Here is a 7,065-nt window from a genome sequence, read left to right as displayed (position 1 = left end):
AGACCGAGACATCGCTAACTGTTAGACGAGGTGAGTGGGGGGTGGGGGCTGTAGAGCAGAGGTAGAAGAGTGGCTCATGACACACTTTGTTTTGGTCTACAGGCAGTGCACAACAGCAAACCTAGCGGTGAAACAATTTCGCTTTTTGCCCCTTTAAGATTTTATTGTATAAAGAATGTAAAGATGCTGTTTTGAGGCTTTGACTATGACCTGTTACTGAAGACGCAAAGCTTTTTGGATCTTTATATTGCAGACATTGTCCTCCAAAGGCCTTACTGTATATGGCTGAATACTGCAGTTTCTACTTAGAGATATATGTATCATAAAGAGATGATTTTGAATAAGTTGATTTGAACTTAAAATGTATTATTCAATGTTTGTACATAAATTGATGTAGTTGCTGTCCATTTTAGATTTTGGAATGTCCATCTTTGATGATGGGACGTGCCCTCTAATAACCTTAATGCACACAGACTGTGGGACTGATTGCCTGACAGCTCATGGACCCTGTTTGGCCTCACCTGAGGAGGTGTTTACTATCTGTCTGGAATGTTCTTTATTTCTCTGCTTTATCTCATGAAGGTTTAAGGATAGACATGTTGTACTTCTAAAATTAAGTTTATTGGAAGTTAAGAACATTGTGCAGGAATTCACCTCTTGTGCCTATAGAAATGTTATACTTCAGGAAACTGAAGGTGTGCATGAGCCTTCACAGCCTCCAATTAAAACCTGCTAGGCTCAGTGAGCAGAGGATCAGAGATGAATCCTATATGATGTACTTGCAGGCAGGCCATGAAGAATCATGGACAGGTGTGGGTCCCTTATCCACATCAATTCAACCACCCCCAGTGATGCATTTGTGATGCAGTTTTTATCCCCCCCACCAGAGCATGTGAGCAGAGCTGAGTGGGGAGCAGAAGGATTTTGTGTTGAGCGAGGAGCGGCTATTTATTTAAAAAGGTGGAGCGGAGCCTTATCTCTCGCTCCAGTTTCACTCCAGTCGCTCATGCCCCACCTAGAATGCATCTTTGCACCTGCGCACACCCACACTATTTTCTTTCAAAATTATGGAGTTTACTGTGTACTTCAGAAAAGAAACTGAGAAGAGAAGCAGCGGTACCTTGGAGAACGGTCCCTAACTGCGGGGAGAAGGGAGCAGGCTTCCCTGGAGGTCGGCCGCTTAACCCGGTCCGTCTCTTCTACACTTTGACTTATTTCCACCCTGCTGACAGCGGTACCGTGGAGAACGGTCCCAAACTGCGGGGAGCGGGGAGAGGGCTTCCCTGGAGAATCTACCAAGCTCATGTTTTATTTGTGAATAGAAGATTACAGGTTAGGGTAGTACGACGCAGTTTTTTTGAGCGGAGCGGTGAGCGAGTGGAGTGGGATAAAATTTATGATGGAATGGAGCGGAGCGGAGCAAAGAATGCGCAGAACCAAGCGGAGCGGACAAGCAGTGCAAAGTGACAGGTCTGCGAGCGAGGAGTGGAAATTTTCACCCGGTCTGCTCCACTCACATGCTCTGCCCCCCACTTAGTGCCAGACCTGCTTACCTGTAATTATGAAGAGTGGGCTCATGTGAATGTTTCCTTCAGAGTCATTTGCTTGTTTGCTCTTACAACAGATAGAACATTTTGTAGATGTCTTTCTTGTAACTTTTTGATCTTTTTGACTTTTTGAGTTTTGATTTGTGGGCCTGACTTCTGGAACTGACTTGATTTAACAAACACTAGCTTTAATTTCCTGAACAAATACAAACAGTTTGATGTAAAAAGAAAAAAATAGCACCTTCCTATTAAAAAAATAGTTTTAATACTGATCTGTTTTCTGTTCATCCTAGCATTAAAACATTCCATTTACCATCGTCATCATAGTGTTTCATTAGCAGACTTGTAGGTATGCAGATGACACAGTCTTTTATTTATTTATTTTTTTACATTAGACCAGTTTTCCTTCAATTGTATAAATGATTTTGCAGGACAACTTTTGATGTACTTTCATACCTGATGTCAACAATCTTAAAACTTTCTTCAGTTGATCCCCAACAACCCAGAGGGCCAAATTATAGTCTCTGACCACCTTCCTACACAAACAAAGCCACTGTTAGCACCCTTATTCCTAACATCAAGTAGTTTCCAAGAACTTGGTTATTTTTGCAAAGTTGTTTTTCGTCATGTTTTACCAGATTTAGGAATATTTCAACATCAGCGTTTGTCCTCCAGCAGTACTGAAGAAATGAGTCATGTTTTTTATTCCTCTGCCTGAGCCTTGAAACTCCTTGTTTACCTGTTATAACACTGGAGCTGGAGCTCAGCTTCCAATTTAGGCAGGATTCTGCAGCCAGGATACTGACTAAGACATTTTTTCCCACATCAGCTCAACTTCTTTTCAATACTTGCCAATTCCTCTCTGAATCTACTTTAAAATTATATACCTGACTTTACATGACCTGTCAGTGGATTTTGGCAAAGTTTTCTACTCCTTCCTGTTTCAAAAGGCCTCTCAGATCGAGTGGTTTAAGTCTCTTGGGGTGATGGATGTTTTGCTGTTCTGGCTTTGGGGCAATGAAGCTTAGCTTAAGTTCAGTCAGGGAGACTGTCTTATGTGACTCAATCATGGTTAGTGGTAGAAAACATGGTCTGGAGGGACAGGTCCAGCCCTACTGTGCCGTGATGGCTAGAGCATGAAATATTGTTCGTCCAATCCAAGCAAACAAACATTTAGAAAGTAGAGGCACGAAATCCCCAGAAAAAAAAAGATGACAAAGTCCACAGCTTCGCATCCAGGGTTATGTGGACACTGGAGGAAAACCAATAGAGGGTCTGCTGTCCTTTGTTTGTTGTTTGCCTGTTTTGTTTTTGATGAGTAATGTTGTATTTTTTTTATTTTTTTTTTTTAAATATTGGAGGACTCTGACTCAGGCTTTCTGCCCTCCTTCCAGTCCTGCACTGTAATTACTGTCTTTTCCATTGTATGTATGCATTTTGTATCTTAATTATTGTGCAAAGAAACTAAACTAGAGCCCAAGGACGTGGGCATGAACCCCACTGACCTCCTGCCCTCCCTCTGGTTCTCTTGCATAGGAGAACTGCACAGCCTAGGTCAGTGGAGCTTGCTGAGGGCTGCTTAGAGGCTGTGGGATAGAGTGAGGTGGCTGAGAGTCAAGCCAGGGCTCTTGGTGCAGGCTAGAGACTTTACAGAAGCTGGATGAAGCAGTCATAGTGGGTGAGAGGAGAGCCAGGGCCCGCAGAGCATGGTGGAGGCTTCAAATCGAAGGGTGCGTGGACACTGGAGTGCAGCCGACAGTGGGCACTCACTTGGGAGATCTACAGAAGCAAGCTGATATCCGGGCCAAGAATTCCTCTTCTGTGTACCGGTCATTTCAGCCAATCACTATAAACTGCATATCTGCTTATGAATACAGATACATTTTTAAAAAGCTAATATAAAGCTAAACGGTCATCAGACAATGGCTGATGGGTTTCAAGATTGCTTTTCTGCCAGTGCATTCAACACTGCCCATGGATTGATTATTAAATGGGCCCACTGGGCACAGGCCCAGGGGCCTAAAGTGTCAGAAGCCTCCCTAGCCTTCACTTTCAAAATGTCAAATGTCTAATTAGCACATACCGACCAGGAAGAGACTCAAATGACCTCAAAGAGAAACACAACAACAAAAAAAGACATAAAATGCCCATAAAGTGACACAGACCACACAAAAAGATGCATAACAACTACAAAGAAACACAAAACCACAACAAAATTTGTGTATTGTGGTGGGGCCCTTTGAATATCTGTGCCCAGGGGCCCATTGTCTCATAATCTGCCCATGGCCCTTCCACAAGGACTGTTTGCCTGCCGCTCAAACATGATTTGGTCATAATACTCAGACTGCGAAATAACTTCAAAAATCACAACGCTTCCAATACCTGAATTTTGTCCTATTGCATACTTGTCTGCATACAGTACATACTGCACTCTGCTCCTCCACCAGAGAACCAGGGGAGGGTAAAAGGTTGGCGGGATCTGTGCCCATGGCTGAGGGCTCTCTGCAGGTATTCCTAAAGTGCTGACATATCTCTGCATAAGTGCAGGAACATATTTTCACTCAGGGGTGCTGCCATAAATATGTGTTTATGTGGACATGCTTAGGCGAGATGGCTAGCAGCTGCAGTCCACTGCAGACAAAACAAATGACAAAACCGGACATTTTTTAGTGAGACATTGTCAGCATATCAAGCTGTGAAGAGGGCATTTAAGCCAAAGCAAGATTGTTTTTTTTAACCATAACCACATGTTAACCACAATATTGTTAAAACGTCTGCTACATAATAACCCACAAATGTTATATATCCGTTTGCAGAAACATACAATTCAAACAGTTATTCTAACAATTTGGTTGAGGAGCGCTCCCTCACCTCAGACACCATTTCTCTCTGGTCAGCATAGGTCAAAGTTTCTAATATTTCCTTTTGAATGATGTCGGACATCCAGTTGTCTCTTTGCTGAAGCCACTCACGTCCCTTGGGCAGATCATAACATTACATGGGCTCGTCTGCCGCTCCATCAAAGCCGCTATAAAACTCCATGGATATGACTCCACAGTGGAAGTCCCTTGTGTCCAGGATATTTTATGGATCTGAAAAGCAGCTCCAAAACTTTCCTGGCAGTTTTCTTGTCTTTTTTTAGCCTGTTCAGCTTGTCCACTCCATTGATTAGTTCCCGCTACCACAATCTCTCCCCAAGTTTAGCTCACCCATTAGCTCATTCTGACCCTTTCACTTTGACCTGATGTGATGATGGTGTCACGTCATATCGGAGAAACTAAATAAATTCACATGTTATCAACATCTTTATTCATATATTTTCTGACAGGCACCTTATCATATTGTGATGGAAGGAGGAGAACCCTCCATGTCCTGATGCTGCCTGCTCATCATGCTGATGGCTGACACCTGGCTGGGTGTGGGTGTGGCCAGCAGGTCTGAGCAGAAAGGCTCAGCTCTGTGCAGGCAGTCTCTCTCTGCACTTCCTGGTTGGACCTCCAGCACATGCTGCAGGGGTTGTTTGAGGCCTCCTTTTCTTTGTTTAGTGGTTTGCGGCTTTTTGATCCTCAGGTTCTTACACATACACACATTTTCCCCCACTTTACTTGCAAACACACATCCATGCAACACTTCCAAATGATTTTGATTCTATTTTTTCTAAGTTAATTACTACATTTCTTTGTTAAAAGTAATGCAGTGTGTGGTCTCCAACTTTTTGTCCTGTTCCCTGAGCATGGATAGTGACAATATGCTGTTTAAAATGTATAACAAATGTTCATATAGCCCATGATTTGTCTTTTTAATGTTTTCCTTATCGTTTTAGTAGAACATGATTTAAGTAATTATATCTTAATGAAAAACATGTTGAACTTAATTAAACTTGATTGAGCTATCTCAATTAACCAAAAAACATTTGGTTTAGGTATGTCATGCTAAAAAAAATCCACTACATTCTGCTGTGTCTTGAAATAGTATGCCTTTTCAGTTCGCCTCCAACAGGAAGTTAGTACAAAAAAAGTCACTCCAAACAAGAGTGCTCTGTGTGGAGGGATTTGTGGGGTAATACTACTACTACTACTACTAAAACATAATTTATAAAGCACCTTTTATACAAGAAGTGCAGCAGAAAGTGCTTTACAATAAAGGCATTATAGGCACTGAGTGTTTCACATGAAAAAAGATATAATTAACATAAAACAGACAAGGCAATTCAATGTAAAAGGACATGTAAAAACCTAAAAAATGATTAACTGATTTCACAGTTTTTATTTAAAAGTTGTGGGAATTTAAGCTCCTATTCTAAATCTCACACAGCATTTCTTCTTGTGTCACCTTTTAGGCCTTCTGACGTCATTAACAGTCACAGCCTATATTTCCCAATGGGCACAAAGGTAGGTATATTTTTTCAACATGTTTTAGTTTTAGAGGTCATACTGAACAGATTTATGTACAATATACACTTCCCTCAAGCCACCCCCAACCCTCTGTCTCACTGCTTTCTCTTATCAGCTGATTATGAGCGTTCTTTCTTTCAGTTTAACCAACCAGATTGTGCCACGATCTCTATCAGCCAATGATGTCTTTACTGTCCAGGTCTCCACTCTGTTGCTGTCCACTATCATTTCAGTGCTAATTGTTGCAACCCTCCTCCACCCCATTCTCCTCCAGTTAATCATGTCCAGCACACAGGTCTGAGCTCAGCAGAAGCCCACTCCTCCTCTCATCCATCCAGACCTCAGTATCGTCTTCATTCATCACCACCACAACCACCATGACCAGCACTGTCTAGACTCCAGCGGGTGGTATCCTGCACTACTCACGACATCTCTACCCCATTGAAACATGATGACGTCCATGGTCAATGGCGTCTCATTGCCAAAGACTTTCTCATTGTGTCTAAAAGAAGTCTCTAACAATTCAAGTACAGTTAGTGTGCAGTTCAATGGCACTGTCTGTGTTTTTAAACCCTGATACAAAACATATTTTTATCGATTCACCTTTATGACTAATGGCTGTTTTGTTGTTGCATTATAGTGTTTTGTCATGTTAGTACATCCATCTGCTGATTTTGGTTTTATATCTTTTATAGAGATTTTTTTTGATAGATTTCTTTCTTCCTGTCTGAAGTTGGTTTAACATCTTTTGTGCTACAGATGCTCGTATGGTACTTTATATTTTGTAATTGCACTTTATTTCCCTTCCTTTAAAAATGCTTTCTGTGTTTTGCTTGAAAAGTAAACACAGTTATTATTATTATTATTGTTATTATTATTACTTGGGACTGGAGTTGTCAAAGTTATAAAATTATACAACTTTAACAATGCAACAATCAGAAGCAATTTTTATGCTCAAACACCTGCTATGGCAATTTCGGGTTGTTGCTTGAGTGAAATTCGATTTGAATGATCCAACACAGCTTGCTTATTGGTGATAATAAGGAGCCCTTTGAATAGTGTGGATTCTTTTCCTCCGATACTCAAAGCAGAAGAGATGGAGCTGCATCGGTCTTTGTATTTAA

General features: G+C 41.4%; 1 long non-coding RNA gene across 1 annotated transcript; it reads left to right on the top strand.

Annotated features, from left to right (window-relative positions):
* Nucleotides 1-5,032: 5,032 nt before the first annotated feature.
* LOC125886928 (uncharacterized) lies at nucleotides 5,033-6,699 on the top strand. Its single transcript, XR_007449108.1, has 3 exons — nucleotides 5,033-5,117; nucleotides 5,887-5,938; nucleotides 6,216-6,699. It is a non-coding gene; the product is annotated as an uncharacterized LOC125886928 (long non-coding RNA).
* The last annotated feature ends 366 nt before the right edge of the window (nucleotides 6,700-7,065 follow it).

This window comes from Epinephelus fuscoguttatus, linkage group LG1 (assembly GCF_011397635.1).
Source record: "Epinephelus fuscoguttatus linkage group LG1, E.fuscoguttatus.final_Chr_v1".
In the NCBI taxonomy this organism is placed as follows: Eukaryota; Metazoa; Chordata; class Actinopteri; order Perciformes; family Serranidae; genus Epinephelus; species Epinephelus fuscoguttatus.
Note: the sequence above shows the minus strand (reverse complement) of the source record. Positions and strands in the feature narration are given on the sequence as shown.